Source organism: Bombina bombina, chromosome 1 (assembly GCF_027579735.1).
Source record: "Bombina bombina isolate aBomBom1 chromosome 1, aBomBom1.pri, whole genome shotgun sequence".
Classification (NCBI taxonomy): Eukaryota; Metazoa; Chordata; class Amphibia; order Anura; family Bombinatoridae; genus Bombina; species Bombina bombina.
In genome coordinates, this window is record NC_069499.1 from 1,319,086,722 (window position 1) to 1,319,107,148 (window position 20,427).

Below are 20,427 nucleotides of genomic sequence, written 5' to 3' on the forward strand. Positions count from 1 at the left end.
GGAGGGATGAAGAGGCTAAAAAGGGCTATTAATTCTTCTACGACATGAGACACTCTGTGAGGCCCTTGCAGGAGCTTAATGTGGTGCAAAGTGTCAGAGTTAAACTGGTTGATGAGAAGAAATGGAAGACGCCTGCTACGGTAATTGGACGCTCTCCAGAACCAAGGTCTTATGTAGTCCTTACTGATGGAGGGACAGTCACATGTCGAAATCGAAAACCTTTTCAGCCAGTACCTGAGAGTTTGGGACTGGATGCCTCAGTACCACTGCCGGTGGGATCCCCCGTTTTAAGAGGGGTGCCTTCCCCTCAGCAAGATCACAGCAGGGATACTTCTTTGCTTCCTGCAGACTCTCAATCATCTTCTTCTGTATCAGAGGACAGTACATGTAAAATGACATCAAGTGGAAGGGTGATGAAATTTCCAGCCCGATATCGGGATTAGCACTAGTTAGCGCAGTGACCAGAGGTATGGGCAAAATAATCCCATGGTCACTGTGGACTAGGGTAGTCTACCCCGATGTTCAAGTCAGGATTATATTTCATATACAGTATATATATTCTCTTTAACTTGTTATTTGTTGTATACTAAACCAAACTATTTCTGTATGCTTCTTGTATACCTTGTTATTTGATGTATTCAAAGAAAAAAAAAAAATTATTCTTTATCCTTTGAAAAGGGGGAAGATGTGATGAGAATGGGAAGTGACGTCACCGGATGGGGGCCTGGTTAAGGGCCATTATTGTCTATGTCGCAGTTACCAAGTGAGATGTGTTGTGCAAGCTGTATACTTCTATGCTCTGCAATAAAATAGTGTTGTACCTTCTATGCTGTGTCCTGCATCTCATGACAGGCACTAATAATTTTCACCACTGGTATGCAATTATACCTTTTTATTGTACTAACCTAATACTTAAAAGACAAGCTTTCAAGAGTTTTCCTGTCTTCCTCAGGTATTGATCCAGTCCTGAGAAACAGAGGAAAACTCTCAAAAGCTTTTTTTAATAGTTTAAAGCAATTTCAGCTAACACCAGGGCTCTGTAATAGTCCCTTATGTTAAATATGTCACTAATGAAGACCAGTGAACAGACCCTGAGTGTTTGTTGGTGGGTGTGTGTAACTATCTAATACTAAGAACCATGTACCAATTTTACACAGCCAGCCACTTCCTGATTCAAAATGAAAATTAGGCACACTCATAAACAAACACACAATCGGGCACAAACACACACTCAGGCACACAAATAGGTACATTCATACACACAGACAGGCACACTCAAAGATCCATACTTAGACAGGCACATTCAGAGACACACACACTCAAGAAATACAGACAGGCACACTCAAAGACACATAGACAGACACACTTAAAGACACACTCAAACAAATACACAATCAGGCACACTCAAAGACACACACTCAGACACACAAACAGCAAACCTTAGATTTAGATTCAACTGTATTGTCACTGTACAGTCCTAAGACAATAAAACATACTGTAGCTGGCCTCCAATCAGAAATGCAGTAGTGATTGATAAAATATACAATAAAATAGAAGATGTAACTCAGTGTAAACTCTAGCAGTCTTACACAATGCCATAATACATCTACTGTAATACCTAAAAATATAATCAATCAATAATAGAGCAAAAAAAGACTTTGGCAGCCTAATAATACATATAGTCATTACACAATAGTGCCACAAATACTATACAATACAACTATATAGCCTATGGCCTCCAATCCAAACTAAAACATTTATTCAATATACATCATGTGCAAATAAAATGCATCAAACTACAAATACAGTTAGCACAATCTGGTGCAAATAACGTGCAAAATTCTCAGCTATATACATTTAGCATGTGAAAATAAGGTGCCTACCATGATTAAACTAAACAAATCCAACATTCGCACAGAATAGAAACTGCATACACATTGACCATTAGCATAAAGTGCAAACTGTTAAAACATAGGCCATGTGCACCAAGTGTGCTTTTTACCAAGTGTTATTTAGTACACAGCACAAAATAAAACTCTGTGTGAAGGATCTCTCAATGATTATATAGTCTGGTTATTAAACATATCCCAAAGGAATCCATATTGCAATTTCAAGTATCCATATTCAACCTTAGTTAGATATACAGACAGTTACTATGAACTAGGGATGCACCAATAGAATTTTTTAATGACCGAGTATGAGTACCACTCAGGGCTTTTGATGACTGTGACTGGATAGGAGCTGTATTGAGAGGATTGGAGCTGTATTGGGGGTATAGATACTTTAGTGAGGGGATAGGGGCTGTATTGGGGATAGAGGATATTGTGAGGGTATAGGGGCTGTAATAAGGGGATAGGAGCTGTATGGGGGTAAATAGGCTGTAGTGAGGGGATAGGTGCTGTAGTGGGGGAATAGGGGCTGTAGTAGGGGAATAGGGGCTATAGTGAGGGAATGGGGGCTGTAGCGAGGGGATGGGGGGTGTAGTGCAGGAATAGATATTGTAAGGGTACTAAACAACTCAGTGATAGAAGTGTCACAGGGGCGAGGAGGGTCTACTGGCATTTTATTCTCTAAAGGGACATGAAACCAAAACTTTTCTTTCATGATTGAGATAGAGCATAACATTTTAAACAAATTTCCATTTTATTTATGTTATAAAACTTGCTTCATTCTCTTGCTATCCTTTTTAAAAAGGAACAATGCACTGCTGTGTGCTAGCTGAACACATCTGTTAAGCCAATGACAAGAGGCATATATGTGCAACCACCAATCATCAGCTAGCTCCCATAAGTAATTAAATGCCCTATCCTCCTCGCTTCCTGTAATAACATAAGAGCCATAGAACTGACTCAACCATAACTATATAATAATAACTTAAATTTATAACTTTAAATAAATAAACACAAACACAGAGTGTGGGACACATTTATTGTAGAACAAGAGAACCGGCTGGAAGCAGCAAGGCAAACCTATAACAGGTGGCATCAATCTAGCTAGGAGAGTAAGCAACCCCCTGCTAGGAAGAAGGAACGCTCCCGTGAATGCCTACACAAGCGGAACTTAGCTGCACGCAGAAGGCTTAGGGAGTTCTCGGCCTCTTTAGAATGGGGGAGGGACCCCCAGGCCCACGCCTGCAGAGACCACCCTCCCCTGTGCAGCCGTCACTCTACCTCTGATGGCCAACCGGGGAGCGGGCCAACCGCCTAACCAGGGTGTAAAGACAAAGAACTCCGAATAAGTAGGACCAGGTGTGACTAGGCGCATGTGCATGCCACTACCTGGGAGTCAAAAACTACCATCCTTGGACTTAAGGAAACGAGCCACGTAGCCCTCATCCAGCCTCAGACACCCTGCTGAAAACACCATAGTGATGCCCAGCCTAAAGAGTACCAGATTGATAGGAGGGAAGCTATGAAGACGAGCTGGAAAGAGGGTTTGGGGCCTGTAACCTGGCTTCTTAAAGGTAAGCTAAACACCACCCTCACTAAAGCAACATTGTTGCCACTTCACAGCAGCACACTCCTAAGGGCCTTAATTCTTATGTTTGTTCCGGGCTATGCTGCCCTCCACTGTCTTAAGTAATTAAATGCCCTATCCTCCTGGCTTGTTGTAATAACATAAGAGCAATAGAACTGACTCAACCATAACTATATAATAATAACTTATATTTATAACTTTAAATAAATAAACACAAACACAGAGGCATCTACTTATCAAGCCGTCAACTTACTTGCATTCGACGGCACCAATACGCTCGCCTAACATCGCTGCCGCGGACCTGAATACGCTCTCCAAAGTTACCAAGAAAGCTGTCAAAAAGCCGCGCACCAAGTACGGGGTGATGAGCAGCGGAGTGTTGTTAACTAACAGTCATCGATCTCGCTGCTCTTCTGCTTTTTCCCAGCTTTATTGGTACCACACTATACTATACTGTTTACCCCCTATACCGCTGCTCCTGGAGCCCACCGCAACTCTAATAAATGTATTAACCCCTAAACCGCTGCTCCCGGAGCCCACCGCAACAAAATTAAGTGTTTAACCCCTAAACTGCCGCCCATGGAGCCCACTGCCACCTACATTATACTTATTAACCCCTAATCTGCCCCCTTACATTGCTGCCACCTACATTATACTTATTAACCCCCAATCTGCCCCCCTACATCGCCGCCACCTACACTATACTTATTAACCCCTAATTTGCCCCCCTACATCGCCGCACCTACCTACATTTATTAACCCCTAATCTGCCACCCCCAACGTCGCCGCCACAATATTAAATTTATTAACCCCTAAACCTAAGTCTAACCTTAACCCTAACACCCACTAACTTAAATATAATTTAAATAAATCTAAATAAAATTACTATATTAACTATATTATTCCAATTTAAAACTAAATACTTACCTATAAAATAAACCCTAAGATAGCTACAATATAACCAATAGTTACATTGTATCTATCTTAGGGTTTATTTTTATTTTACAGGCAAGTTTGTATTTATTTTAACTAGGTAGAATAGTTATTAAATAGTTATTAACTATTTACTAACTACCTAGTTAAAATAAATACAAATTTACCTGTAAAATAAAACCTAACCTAAATTACACTAACACCTAACACTACACTATAATTGAATTAATCCCCTAAACTAAATACAATTAAATAAAATTATTTATTTTGGGGGGGCTTTTTTATTTTGTTAGGGGGATTAGATTAGCTGTAATTAGTTTAAAAATCTTGTAATTTGTTTATTATTTTCTGTAATTTAGTGTTTGTTTTTTTTATGTACTTTAGATAATTTTATTTAATTGTATTTAATTTATAGAATTAATTTAATTACAGTGTAGTGTTAGGTGTAATTGTAACTTAACTTAGTTTTTATTTTACAGGTAAATTTGTATTTATTTTAACTAGGTAGTTTGTAAATAGTTAATAACTATTTAGTAACTATTCTACCTAGTTAAAATAAATACAAACTTGCCTGTAAAATAAAAATAAACCCTAAGATAGCTACAATATAACTATTAGTTGTTGCTATCTTAGGGTTTATTTTATAGGTAAGTATTTAGTTTTAAATTGGAATTATTTAGTTAATGATAGGAATTTTTATTTAGATTTCTTTTAATTATATTTAAGTTAGGGGGTGTTAGGGTTAGACTTATGTTTAGGGGTTAATACATTTAATATAGTGGCGGCGACGTTGGGGGCGGCAGATTGGGGGTTAATTGTAGGTAGGTGGCAGCGATGTAGGGGGGGCAGATTAGGGGTTAATAAGTATAATGTAGGTGGCGGCGGTGTAGGGGGGGCAGATTAGGGGTTAATAACTTTATGTAGGTTGCGGTGGTGGCCGGGCGGCATTTTAGGGGTTAATAAGTATAATGTAGGTGGCGGCGGTGTAGGGGGCAGCAGATTAGGAGTGTTTAGACTCGGGTACATGTTAGGGTGTTAGATGTAAACATTACCATAGGAATCAATGGGACATCAGACAGCAGCGAACATGAGCTTTCGCTGCTTTCAGACTCCCATTGATTCCTATGGCATCCGCAGCCTCCAGGGCGGCGGATTGAAAACCGGAATAGTGGGCCGGAAAAGTGGCGAGCGTACCTGGTAGAATTTTGTTAACTAGCAAAAGTAGTCAGATAGTGCCGAATTTGTATGACGTAAGCAATGATCTGTGTCGGACTTTGCCCGGCAGATCGTATGTTATGTCACAAAATTCTACTTTTGACAGTCTGTAGGGTTTGATAACTAAGGGGAATCAGGCTCTCCTCAAATACACTGCGGAATTATAGCGAATTTGCGGTTGACGGCTTGATAAGTAGATGCCAGAGTGTGGGAAAAGACCTGTGGGTCACATTTATTGTAGAACAAGAGAACCGGCTGGAAGCAACAAGGCAAACCTATAACAGGTGGCGGCAATCTAGCTAGGAGAGTAAGCAACCCCCTGCTAGGAAGAAGGGCCGCTCCCGTGAATGCCTACACAAGCGGAGTTTAGCTGCACACAGAAGGCTTAGGGAGTTCTCTGCATCTTTAGAATGGGGGAGGGACCCCCAGGTGCGCACCTGCAGAGACCACCCTCCCCTGTGCAGTCGTCACTCTACCTCTGATGGCAAACCGGGGCGCGGGCCAATTGCCACAAGAGACAGCAGAACAGGCACAGCTCTTGCCGCCACACTCATAGGTGTAACAAAATAGCACACCTCAAATTACATAGGAACAGGTCAATGCCCCTCTCAGAGAGGTGCACCCCGTCCCTCCTGTGATGTTCCCATGTTCCACAACAAAACCTCCTAACTGTCCTTAGAAGATCCTAACCTCCCTGTTAATCGTCTTCCGGACCTGAAAGACCACCCTGTGGGACTGCATATGGCGCCACTTAATTCTGGGGATGATGTTGGACCACTCTAACTTCGCATTGGGAACCCACGTCTGAAAAGTGCGCAGCTCAGACTGAATCACTGCACTCAGCTGCTTGCATGGTAAGAGCCCCACATCATTCCCCCCCAGCGTGAATGATCAGAACGTGGGGTTTCTCCCACCTGTCCAACACCCCATGCAGTAAATCAGGCAGACCCTGCCAAGTCAGACCCCTACGCCCCAACCATCTAATGGTGATTCTAGATGAGGGGAACCCCAGCTGATGCCCATCAGGTCTCACGATCGTTCGCAGCTCTGCCCAGATGTAGGAGTGACCCGTGATCCACACTCTCAATGGAACATCCCTCGGCCCTGAAAAGAAACAAGAGTTAGCCGGGGAACATTGCAAAAGAAAACAATCAATTACACAGTTAAAGGCCTAACATACAACAAGTACCTCTTAGACCTCCATCTCCCCAGTGTTCTAATATGGTCGGCAGACCAGCCTAAACCTGCAGCGGTGGTAGCTGCTCCAACCCTGAATGAGTGAGGAGCAATGACCCTCGGGTCAAGGCCCACTTGAGATTCTGCCCAGCCCAGGACTCTCCGGAATTGGAATTTTGTCAATGAGGAACCGTCCCTGTGAAGAAGGAATTGCGACGAACCCTCCAGATGCATGTCCATGTATGCCCTGATAAGTCTGACTGGGCACCAAGCTGAGCCTTCATGGGCCGGTAAAAACATCCAAGCTCCTCTCCCTTCTTGGTCGGTTTTTGATCTAGAAGAAATGCAAGAATAGACGACTCGTTGTTCTTGACATGAGAGGCCTGAAGACCTCCAGGCTTGTTCCTTGAGGGGGAGACCAATTCCCCCACCCTGAGTGCCCCGTCGAAAGCCAGCCTGAAGGCGGCCAAGAACAGGGTAGCCTCATAGGCAGACAAACACACTGCTGGCAAAGCCTGACACAGAACAATCAAGCGCTCGATAGTAACAGGCTCCCTAACGTCCTTTGTTCTGGGCACCATATGCCCCAAAACCCTCAACACCTGCCTAACCAGGAAGGTCCTAGAGGAGTCAGTGCGGCCATACAGCTTACAGAAGAAAGACACGGCGGTCAGTCAAGACCCGACAGCCCCCTTAGATACCCCATTAACTTTGAGCTCGGTAATCCATTCCAGAACACCCCATTGGTCGCCATCACAAGATGGTTGGCCCATCCTGTCACAGAAAGCGATCCACTCTGTCCAGTGCTTCACGTAAGTGTTCCAGGTAGACGGGGCAAGCGAAGAACGGATCATTACAATCAAAGGTCCCCATCCAGCGCTACCTGCCATAAATAATCAGGACAAAGTGATCCGTTAGTATCCGCATGAGGAACTAAAGCATAGCAGGCTTCCCATTGAAAATGGGAAAGCGCATATGCAATCCTATTCTGGACACCTGGGACATGACTAGCATGGAACACAATATTCAGGTGCAGACACCTCAGCACCAACAGCCTTAAGTATCGCACCACAGGAGGAGATCCAGACGTGAGCTTGTTAATAGCAAAAACAACGCTCATGTTATCTGTCCAGAATACCACTTTGTGGTCCCAAAGCTGGTCGCCCCAAACATCAAGGGCCACTATGATGGGAAAAAGCTCCCAAAAGGCACAGATTCTGAACCAGCCCCTCATCGACCCTATTGCCTGGACAAGTAAGCACCGTACCTGTGGGACCCTGCCGCGTCCGTGAACAATTGAATCACCGCATTGGAAGGAACAGCCTTCCTCCACAGGCAAATACCATTAAAGTGGCTTAAAAATTGCTTCCATACAGTCAGGTCATCCACCATTTCAGGCGACACCCGAAACTTGCGTGTCTGCGACCGTTCACCGTATGACTGCTGTTCGAGCCGTCGAAGGAAAATCCTACCCATAGGAATAATCCTGCCGGCGAAATTCAAGAGGCCCAATAAAGTCTGAAGGTCCTTCACGGACCCATAAGGCTCCAATTTCATGGCCCGTACAGCCCCCAGCATGCAGGCAATTTTATCTTGTGGCAGATGACACTGTCAATTTCAATGCCCAGAAAAGTGAGGCACGTACAAGGACCCTGGGTCTTGTCCTCAGCCAGAGGAACCCCTATTCTGGTCAGCAGAAGTCTAGTGACTTTCATCAAGAAAGCGCATTTGGAAGACTCTGCACGCCCTACGTGCAAAAAGTCATCCAAATAGTGTGCCAGGCCATCAAAACCAGCAGTCGCTGCGATGGACCAGTGCAAGAAACTACTGAAAGCTTCAAAATAGGCACAAGAAATGGAGCAACCCATAGGCAAGCATTTATCCACAAAATACTTGCCCTCAAATCAACACCCCATAAGCCGAAAGGAGGAGGGGTGAATTGGAAGGAGCTGAAACACGGATTCCACATCCAGTTTCGCTAAACAGGCCCCAACCCCAGCCCTTCGGACCAGCGCGAGCGCATCATCGAAGGACTGGTAATGAACTGAGCTAAGCTCGGGAAGGATAGCATCATTAACCGATCGACATTTTGGAAAGGACAGATGCTGAATGAGCCGAAACTTACCCGGATCCTTCTTTGGAACGACCCCCAAAGGAGAGACAACCAACCCCGGAATCGGAATCTCTCCGAATGGGCCAGCCATGTGACCCAACGCTATCTCTTTGTTTAATTTCTCCCTCACTATGCTGGGAAATTGATATGCAGACTTCAGATTCCTATGAACCAAAGAACCCACCACAGCAGAGTCAACAGGGATAATAAATCCCCATCATAGACCGTCACAAAGTAAATCGGCGGCCTCTTAATGGGATAAAGAAGCAGCCATTTCTCAATTACGGCTACCCACAGTGGGGTGGCCGCCCTTTTCAGCAGTGAAAGGCTTGGAACCAAGACCCAGCCTCTCCTGGGAGCGACCTGCATCCTGGGACCTGGTACACTCGGAATCCGAGTGGCCACCCCCGCAGTGCTTACAAGCATGGCGGAACACGCACGCCATTCCCCTAGTGCAGAGCTTATCCTGGAATCGCCTGTAGGCCGCCGTCCAGAACGCTGGGAGGCTCGAGTGCCAGAGAGTCCAGCGGGAGCCTTCCCAGGTACAACCTGCTTTTCAGGCCCCAATAGCACCCATAGCCGCGAATCTACATCACCGAAAGAAAGGAGAGGGTTACCAACCTTCTTCCTGCGAAACGCTAGGTCATAGTCACGCCACGCCCCTTCTTTGTATCGCTCATAAACGGTTTCAATGGAATCCTGATATTTCAGGATATCTAATGCCTGATCGGGAAATTTAGTTATATAGCACGATGCGTACACCCGAAAACATTTGCGCCACTCATCATACGAATTGGGCCTTTTGAACTTCATGGGGCCTGTACCGTCCTCTGCCATTTCTTTCTGATGGTAGGCCTCGACCGAGAGTTCAAACATGTGTACATATTTACCTTCTTGAATCCGCCGAACTATTTTAGATTTGAGATGCTCATGCAGGCTAAATGAGGGCCACGGATCCATGTCCCCATACATAGCCGCCTTCCGTCTATTAGTCGCCCCAAGGCTAGCAACTCCTGTTGGCGCGGGACGTGTCGGCAATGGAACACTGGGCTCCATGCGGGACGGACCAGGGGGGAGGGGTGAACTCATGGCCTTCCTTTCCTCAATTAACCATTTCACCATCCTATACATTCAGTTCTGAACCTTGGCCTCCAACCCCAGGGATCTATCACTTTCAGACTCAGAATTATCAGAGGATGAACTAAAACCCCTATGCCCAATAGACAAAATGGGCTTACCAGCTCCCAGAGGACACTGCACCAGCAAAGGATCAGAGGAAGTCAAAGGCTGCTCCCGGCTCTGCTCTTCCTCGCCGTGACCACCTGGACTGCACTGCCACTGAAGCGTTCTGCGGTTCCATGATATTCTGAAAAGAAAAATGCGAGAGAGGACGAAGGCCTATCAGCAGAGGCATCAATCCCCCCTGGGCTAAGACTCCTACGCTCTACGCCACATGCAGGCACCACACTATCAGACACACTGGCCACGTGCACATCCATCACTGCATCAGCAAACTGAACTTGCCTGCCCATGCCCTGCTCTACACTTATTAGAACCCCTTGGCATAAACTAGGATTGCTTCTAGGTATTTTCTTGGCAAACACCCTTGTAATAACCATACAGGTATTTCAGCACTCTAGCACGGTATTGCAAGTCACCCATGGGCCACTGCCAGAGCCCAAAAATTCATACAAATAATAGAAAGCGGGTGACAGCAAATTCCAATATATATTTATTCAAAAAAGAATAAATATATATTGGAATTTGCTGTCACCCGCTTGCTATTATTTACCCTTGTAATAACGCCCGGGTAGGCCCCGCTGGGTGCCACTCCCACAGGCAAATCGCGTGCAACCCGCAATGTGCTGCACATATTGCGCGATGAGGCCGTGCAGCTCCTACTAGGCCGCTAATTACTAACCGCCCGCCTCTTACCCCGCCTGATTAACTACTGGCTGAGACCCTAAATCGTTGGCCGAAACTGACATGCCCCCTGTCAGGCCTACGGCCTGCTCATAATTGCCCGTATTGCCCCCTGCCTGAGACTCACTAACCTGTACATTGCCCCCGTGTGACTCGCTGCCTTGGCCCCTTGACACAGCCAACACATTGCCCCCACGCAAATGATGTACCCCTGCATCAAGCTGCGCACCCCCCGCAGGCCTCGCCCCCCCCCCCTCCCGAGGCAGTCCTCTTTTACCTGAGTACCCCGGAGGCAAAGACGATGCTGCCCGCTTGCTGGCCTGGTCCCGAATGGCCGTTCCGGAAATGACGTCAGCGGAAGTAACGTCACCGGAAACGGACAAACCGGAAGTGACATCATCTAAAGCGGATATGGCCGCCGTGTGGAAGACGGTTCCTGCACTGCTGACCGACGAGCCGGAGATGGGAAAGGAGACCCGATACCTACAGATGGAAGACACCTGAAAGCACCGACGCTAGGGATTGGAGGAGTTCGACGGCCGTGGACACCGCCTCACCGGACAGCATAACCGATGATGAAGGTAAGGCCATGATGCTCCCACTAGGCCCAGCCACTGACACATTAGGGGGCAATATTTGAGAAAATGGGGGGCTAACCCCAGACCCGCCCGAGACCTCAGCACCACAATCCAGGGGAGGGGGACATGATGGGGGGACCCCAGATGGAGGGGCCCGAGAAGGGGGGCCACCCGGACCTCGGGGTATAAAGAGGAGGAAACAGGGCACGACTCACCGGAGCTTGGAATAATGGAGGCACGATCTCCTCCTCAAAATCAAATTCCCCAATCATCAGCTCTTCCAATTCATCCATTCTCACAGGCACTCCGGCTGAACGATACATGCTAAAGCAGACCGGTATCAGACAGAATGACAGATCCTGCAAGCTGTGAAGACAAGCTGGAAAGAGGGTTTGGGGCCTGTAACCTGGTTTCTTAAAGGTAAGCTAAACCCCACCCTCACTAATGCAACATTGTTGCCACTTCACAGCAGCACACTCCTAAGGGCCTTAATTCTTATGTTTGTTCTGGGCTATGCTGCCCTCCACTGTCTGTAGTACACTACTTCTCCAGAGCTTAAAAAGGTATACTTTCAACAAAGGATACCAAGAAAACAAAGCAAATTTGAAAATAGTAAATCATATGGTTGTTTAAAATTGCATGATCTTTTAGAATCATGAAGGTTTAATATTTACTTTTTCTGTCCCTTAAAATATAAACATCTGGGAGTTTTATTGTTATATGCAACGTAATGCAGCACACAAATACACCAGAGACCCAGCACTTGTTTTCATTTATTTATAAAATTCGTATACAACAACTCTGCACCAAGTTTTTAAGAATAATGTTAGACAGATTTATATTTTTAAATTAAGATTTATTTAAAATACATAGCATATAATAGAAGTTTACAACCAAGTAAAAAATGGAACTGCTTTTGTCTTCCTTTTTTATTATTAGTTGTAATTTTTTATTTTTTTTTAAAACCAAAACATTTTTGCTCTGGCAGTTACAGAACACATTCAACACTCCCTCTCTCCTTTTATATTCCTAAATATTTGCTGCTACCATTTCCCAGATGCCAAAGACAAATTTGTAGCAGTTAGCCATATGTCCTAAGTCAGAACCTTTGGGCAGTATAGTTTTCCAGAATGCTACATGCATAACTATATATAAATTAAGAAAATAATAATAAGGGACATGTAAACTCTCTAATGTAGTACAATTAATCTTGTAAGAAATATGCAGCTTGGTTTGTATAATTTAGCAGCCTCTAGTGTCTCTGGAACACATTTCTAAGGTAGACTGGAGGTGTTTCTTGCAAATTGGGTATGATTGAGACTAAAGCTCAGTATATGTATACACCAGCACGTCAAATATCAGTCCTGACTGGCAAAAAGTCTCCAGAAAGCTCCGTTTGTAGTTACAGTCATACTGCTGCAACAAATGTGCTGTACTCCTTTCGGGAAGCTAAGAGGTTAAAATAATGTGTTCCCTCCAAAACAGCAACAGAAGGAGGCATGCTATGTGGTATTACAGGATTTGCATATGCCAAGCTAAATTACATGGTTTTTAATTTATGGTCACACTTTATTTTAACCAATATTTTATTTATCAAATGAGGCAAAGCCATTCACAGTATGGATATAAAACAAACTATCAATTCTAAATCTATTTGTTTTCAGCACATGCAGTAATAACCTGCAAACAAGTCAGACAGCTTCCAAAACACTGAGTACTACACTGCTCCAAAAAATAAAGGGAACTCTAAAATAACACATCGTAGATCTGAATGAATGAAATATTCTAATGAAATACTTTGTTCTTTACATAGTTGAATGTGCTGACAACAAAATCACACAAAAATTAAAAGATGGAAATCAAATGTTTCAACCCATAGAGTTCTGGATTTGGAGTCACACTCAAAATTAAAGTGGAAAAACACACTACAGGCTAATCCAACTTTGATGTAATGTCCTTAAAACAAGTCAAAATGAGGCTCAGTAGGGTGTGTGGCCTCCACGTGCCTTTATGACCTCCCTACAATGCCTGTGCATGTTCCTGATGAGGTGGCGGATGGTCTCCTGAGGGATCTCCTCCCAGACCTGGACTAAAGCATCTGCCAACTCCTGGACAGTCTGTGGTGCAACGTGACGTTAGTGGATAGAGCAAAACATGATGTCCCAGATGTGCTCAATTGGATTCAGGTCTGGGGAATGGGCGGGCCAGTCCATAGCATCAATGCCTTCATCTTGCAGGAACTGCTGACACACTCCAGCCACATGAGATCTAGCATTGTCTTGCATTAGGATGAACCCAGGGCCAACCCCATCAGCATATGGTCTCACAAGGGGTCTGAGGATCTCATTTCGGTACCTAATGGCAGTCAGGCTACCTCTGGCGAGTACATGGAGGGCTGTGCGGCCCCCCAAAGAAATGCCACCCCACACCATTACTGACCCACTGCCAAACCGGTCATGCTGGAGGATGTTGCAGGCAGCAGAACGTTTTCCACGGCGTCTCCAGACTCTGTCATGTCTGTCACATGTGCGCAGTGTAAACCTGCTTTCATCTGTGAAGAATTTGCCAATCTTGGTATTCTCTGGCAAATGCCAAACATCCTGCACGGTGTTGGGCTGTAAGCACAACCCCCACCTGTGGACGTCGGGCCCTCATACCACCCTCATGGAGTCTGTTTCTGACCGTTTGAGCAGACACATGCACATTTGTGGTCTGCTGGAGGTCATTTTGCAGGGCTCTGGCAGTGCTCCTCCTGTTCCTCCTTGCACAAAGGCGGAGGTAGCGGTCCTGCTGCTGGGTTGTTGCCCTCCTACGGCCTCCTCCACATCTCCTGATGTACTGGCCTGTCTCCTGGTAGCGCCTCCATGCTCTGACACTACGCTGACAGACACAGCAATCCTTCTTGTCACAGCTTGCATTGATGTGCCATCCTGGATGAGCTGCACTACCTGAGCCACTTGTGTGGGTTGTAGACTCCGCCTCATGCTACCACTAGAGTGAAAGCACCGCCAGAATTCAAAAGTGACCAAAACATCAGCCAGAAAGCATAGGAACTGAGAAGTGGTCTGTGGTCACCACCTAAAGAACCACTCCTTTATTGGGGGTGTTTTGCTAATTGCCTATAATTTCCACCTGTTGTCTATCCCATTTGCACAAAAGCATGTGATATTGATTATCACTCAGTGTTGCTTCCTAAGTGGACAGTTTTATTTCACAGAAGTGTGATTGACTTGGAGTTACATTGTGTTGTTTGTGTTCCCTTAATTTTTTTGAGCAGTGTATATAAACTAACCTAGTAATGGTTCCTTAGCTTCAGTAACTGGGAAAGGACATACCTTCTGTTTAGTAATAGTAAATTACTACCTTGTAAATATTGAATCTTTACTGTGCATTACATTTTAATAATCACTTCTCCCCAGCACATTTCCAGACATTAAATCTTACCAGGAGTTGTAAGGCATCCTAATAGCAGTGGGAAACGATTGCAGTGTTGCCAGAGTGGGGAGGAGCAATCCTCTGCTACAAATCATCCTGCAGTAATCAGTCACTCAAAACTGTAAAATAATCACTGTTCCTCCTCTCACCTCCTCTAGTCTCTACAGCAAGCTGAAACATAGAACTCCACCCTGAGCTAGAGCAGGTTGTTCTATAGAGAACTCTCATCAAAAACTCCAATTTGACATCACTTCCGGTGATTCCATACATCTGATTGGTTTGAGTCTCAGTGAGTGGCAGAATTCACAACCAATCAGATGAGCACTGTAATCGCATATCTTCACTATCTATAACCACCTTGGGGGTTCAAAGGGTGCAAAGCCCCCTTTGTAAACCTCATTCCCCAAGGTTTACTTGGGGATCTGGAAAAAAAAAAGTTTAAAAAAAATATATATTTAAAAATAGTAAAAAACAAAAAAAGCTTAAATCCAGCTTAGCACTCAAAGGGTTAATACGTGTTTAACATTTCTTTCATGTAATTGGCAAGCATCCATGAGCTAGTGACATATGGGATATACAATCCTACCAGGAGGGGCAAAGTTTCCCAAACCTCAAAATGCCTATAAATACATCCCCTCACCACACCCACAATTCAGTTTTACAAACTTTGCCTCCTATGGAGGTGGTGAAGTAAGTTTGTGCTAAGATTTCTACGTTGATATGCGCTTCTCAGCATTGTTGAAGCCCGATTCCTCTCAGAGTACAGCGAATGTCAGAGGGACGTGAAGGGAGTATCACCTATTGAATACGATGATTTCCCTAACGGGGGTCTTTTTCATGGGTTCTCTGTTATTGGTCGTAGAGATTCATCTCCTACCTCCCTTTTCAGATCGACAATATACTCTCAAATTTACCATTACCTCTACTAAAGAACTGTTTTAGTACTGGTTTGGCTATCTGCTATATGTAGATGGGTGTCTTTTGGTAAGTATGTTTTTATTACTTAAGACACTCTCAGCTATGGTTTGGCAGTTTATGCAATTATATAAAATTCTAAATATATGTATTGTACTTATATTTGCCATGAGTCAGGTTCATGTATTTCCTTCTGCAGACTGTCAGTTTCATATTTGGGAATATAAGCACTTTAAGAAATTTGTTTCTTACCTGGGGTTTAGTCTTTTTCAATTTTGACTACTTTTGCATTTGCGGGTATTAGGCCCGCGGGTGCGTCAAATGTTAGACTTTATTGCGTCATTTTTGGCGTGTACTTTTTTGGCGCGGGAAATTACGTTTTTGACGCAACTTCGTCATTTCTGGCGTCATACGTGACGTCGAGACCTTTCACACGGCGGCGTCATTAGTGACGCAAGTGTGTCATTTCCGGTCATTTTTTTCTTTATTTCAATACCCCATTCATGTTTGCCTCCTGCTTTCTTCTCTATCAAGAGGCCTATGCTTTTTGCATTTTTTCCCATTCCTGAATCTGTCATTTAAGGAAATAGATAATTTTGCTTTATATGTTGTTTTTTCTTTTACATTGAGCAAGATGTCCCAATCCGATCCTGCCTCTAAAGTTTCTGCTGGAACATTGCTGCCTGACATCGGTTCTACCAAAGCTAAGTGCATTTGTTGCAAAATTGTAGAAATTATTGCACCGAATGTCATTTGTAATAGTTGTCATGATAAACTTTTACATGCAGATAGTGTTTCTATCAGTAATAGTACATTGCCAGTTGCAGTTCCTTCAACTTCTAATGTGCATGATATACCTGTAAATTTTAAAGAATTTGTTTCTGAATCTATTATGAAGGCTTTGTCTGCATTTCCACCTTCTAATAAACGTAAAAGGTCTTTTAAAACTTCTCATTTAGCTGATGAAATTTCAAATGACCAACAACATAATAATGCATCCTCTTCTGCTGAGGATCTATCTGAAACAGAAGATCCTTCCTCAGATATTGACACTGACAAATCTACTTATTTATTTAAAATAGAGTATATGCGTTCTTTATTAAAAGAAGTGTTAATTACTTTGGATATTGAGGTAACCAGTCCTATTGACGTTCAGTCTAATAAACGTTTAAATGCTGTTTTGAAACCTCCTGTGGTTTCCCCAGGTGTTTTTCCCATTCCTGAGGCTATTTCTGATATGATTTCTAAGGAATGTAATAAGCCAGGTACTTCCTTTGTTCCTTCTTCAAGGTTTAAGAGATTGTATCCTTTACCAGCAAAATCTATAGAGTTTTGGGAAAAGATCCCCAAAGTTGATGGGGCTATTTCTACTCTTGCTAAACGTACCACTATTCCTATGGAAGATAGCACTTCCTTTAAGGATCCTTTAGATAGGAAGCTTGAATCTTATCTAAGGAAGGCCTATTTATATTCAGGTCATCTTCTCAGACCTGCTATTTCTTTGGGTGATGTTGCGGCTGCATCAACTTTCTGGTTGGAAAATTTAGCGCAATATGAATTGGATTCTGACATATGTAGCATTGTTCGCTTACTGCAACATGCTAATCATTTTATTTGTGATGCCATTTTTGATATTATCAAAATTGATGTTAGATCCATGTCTTTAGCTGTATTAGCTAGAAGAGCTTTGTGGCTTAAATCTTGGAATGCTGATATGACATCTAAATCTAGATTAGTATCTCTTTCTTTCCAAGGTAATAATTTATTTGGTTCTCAGTTGGATTCTATTATTTCAACTATCACTGGAGGAAAAGGAGTTTTTTTGCCTCAGGATAAAAAACCTAAGGGGAAATCTAAGGCTTCTAACCGTTTTCGTTCCTTTCGTCAGAATAAGGAACAAAAACTCAATCCTCCTCCCAAGGAATCTGCTTCCAGTTAGAAGCCTTCCTCAAATAGGAATAAATCCAAGCCATTTAGGAAACCAAAGTCTGCCCCTAAGTCCACATGAAGGTGTGGCCCTCATTCCAGTTCAGCTGGTAGGGGGCAGATTAAGGTTTTTCAAGGATTTTTGGATAAAATCTGTCCAAAATCATTGGATTCAGAGCATTGTCTCTCAAGGGTATCGAATAGGATTCAAAGTAAGACCTCCTGTGAGAAGATTTTTTCTCTCACATATTCCTGTAAATCCAGTAAAAGCTCAGGCTTTTCTGAAGTGTGTTTCAGACCTGGAGTCTTCAGGGGTAATCATGCCAGTTCCTCTTCAGGAACAAGGTTTGGGGTTTTATTCAAACCTATTCATTGTACCAAAGAAAGAAAATTTATTCAGACCAGTTCTGGATCTGAAAATTTTGAATCGTTATGTAAGAGTACCAACTTTCAAGATGGTGACTATAAGGACTATTCTGCCTTTTGTTCAGCAAGGACATTATATGTCCACAATAGACTTGCAGGATGCATACCTTCATATTCCGATTCATCCAGAACACTATCAGTTTCTGAGATTCTCTTTTCTAGACAAGCATTACCAAGTTGTTGCTCTTCCATTTGGCCTAGCAACAGCTCCAAGAATCTTTTCAAAGGTTCTGAGTGCCCTACTATCTGTAATCAGAAAACAGGGTATTGCGGTGTTTCCTTATTTGGATGATATCTTGGTACTAGCTCAGTCTTTACATACTGCAGAATCTCACACAAATCAACTAGTGTTGTTTCTTCGGAAACATGGTTGGAGGATCAATTTACCAAAAGGTTTCTTGATTCCTCAGACAAGGGTCACCTTTTTAGGTTTCCAGATAGATTCAGTGTCCATGACTCTGTCTCTAACAGACAAGAGACGTTTAAAATTGGTTGCAGCCTGCCAGCGCCTTCAGTCTCAGTCATTCCCTTCAGTGGCTATGTGCATGGAAGTCTTAGGTCTCATGACTGCAGCATTGGATGCAATCCCCTTTGCTCGTTTTCACATGAGACCTCTACAGTTTTGTATGCTGAATCAATGGTGCAGGGATTATACAAAGATATCACAATTAATGTCCTTGAATCCCAATGTACGACACTCTCTGACATGGTGGATAGATCACCATCGTTTGGTTCAAGGGGCTTCTTTTGTTCGCCCAACCTGGACTGTGATCACAACAGATGTGAGTCTTTCAGGTTGGGGAGCCGTTTGGGGGTCTCTGACAGCACAAGGGGTTTGGAAATCTCAAGAGGCGAGATTACCAATAAATATTTTAGAACTCCGTGCAATTCTCAGGGCTCTTCAGTTCTGGCCTCTACTAAAGAGAGAACCGTTCATTTGTTTTCAGACAGACAATATCACAACTGTGGCTTATGTCAATCATCAGGGTAGGACTCACAGTCCCCAAGCTATGAAAGAAGTATCTCGGATACTTGCTTGGGTGGAATCCAGCTCCTGTCTAATCTCTGCGGTGCATATCCCAGGTGTAGACAATTGGGAGGCGGATTATCTCAGCCGCCAGACTTTACATCCAGGGGAGTGGTCTCTCCATCCAGATGTGTTTTCTCAGATTGTTCAGATGTGGGGGCTTCCAGAGATAGATCTCATGGCCTCTCATCTAAACAAGAAACTTCCCAGATACCTGTCCAGGTCCAGGGATATTCAGGCGGAAGCAGTGGATGCGCTGACACTTCCTTGGTGTTATCAACCTGCTTACATCTTCCCGCCTCTAGTTCTTCTTCCAAGAGTGATTTCCAAAATCATCATGGAACAGTCTTTTGTGTTGCTGGTGGCTCCAGCATGGCCACACAGGTTTTGGTATGCGGATCTGGTTCGGATGTCCAGTTGCCCGCCTTGGCCACTTCCGTTACGGCCGGACCTACTATCTCAAGGTCCGTTTTTCCATCAGGATCTCAAATCATTAAATTTGAAGGTATGGAAATTGAACGCTTAGTTCTAAGTCATAGAGGTTTCTCTGATTCAGTGATTAATACTATGTTACAAGCTCGTAAATCTGTCTCTAGGAAGATTTATTATAGAGTTTGGAAGGCTTACATTTCATGGTGTTCTTCTCATAAATTCTCCTGGCATTCTTTTAGAATTCCTAGAATTTTGCAGTTTCTTCAGGATGGTCTGGATAAGGGTTTGTCTGCAAGTTCCTTGAAAGGTCAAATCTCCGCTCTTTCTGTTTTATTTCACAGAAAAATTGCTATACTTTCTGATATACACTGTTTTGTACAGGCTTTAGTTCGTATTAAGCCTGTCATTAAGTCAATTTCTCCTCCTTGGAGTCTTAATTTGGTTCTGAGGGCTTTACAGGCTCCTCCATTTGAACCTATGCATTCTTTGGACATTAAACTACTTTCCTGGAAAGTGTTGTTCCTTTTGGCTATCTCTTCTGCTAGAAGAGTTTCTGAGCTATCTGCTCTTTCTTGTGAGTCTCCTTTTCTTATTTTTTATCAGGATAAGGCAGTTTTGCGGACTTATTTTCAATTTTTACCTAAGGTTGTGAATTCTAACAACATTAGTAGAGAAATTGTTGTCCCTTCTTTATGTCCTAATCCTAAGAATACTTTGGAGAGATCCTTACATTCTTTGGATGTGGTAAGAGCTTTGAAATATTATGTGGAAGCTACTAAAAATTTCAGGAAGACTTCTAGTCTATTTGTTTTATTTTGTGGTCCTAGGAAAGGTCAGAAAGCTTCTGCTGT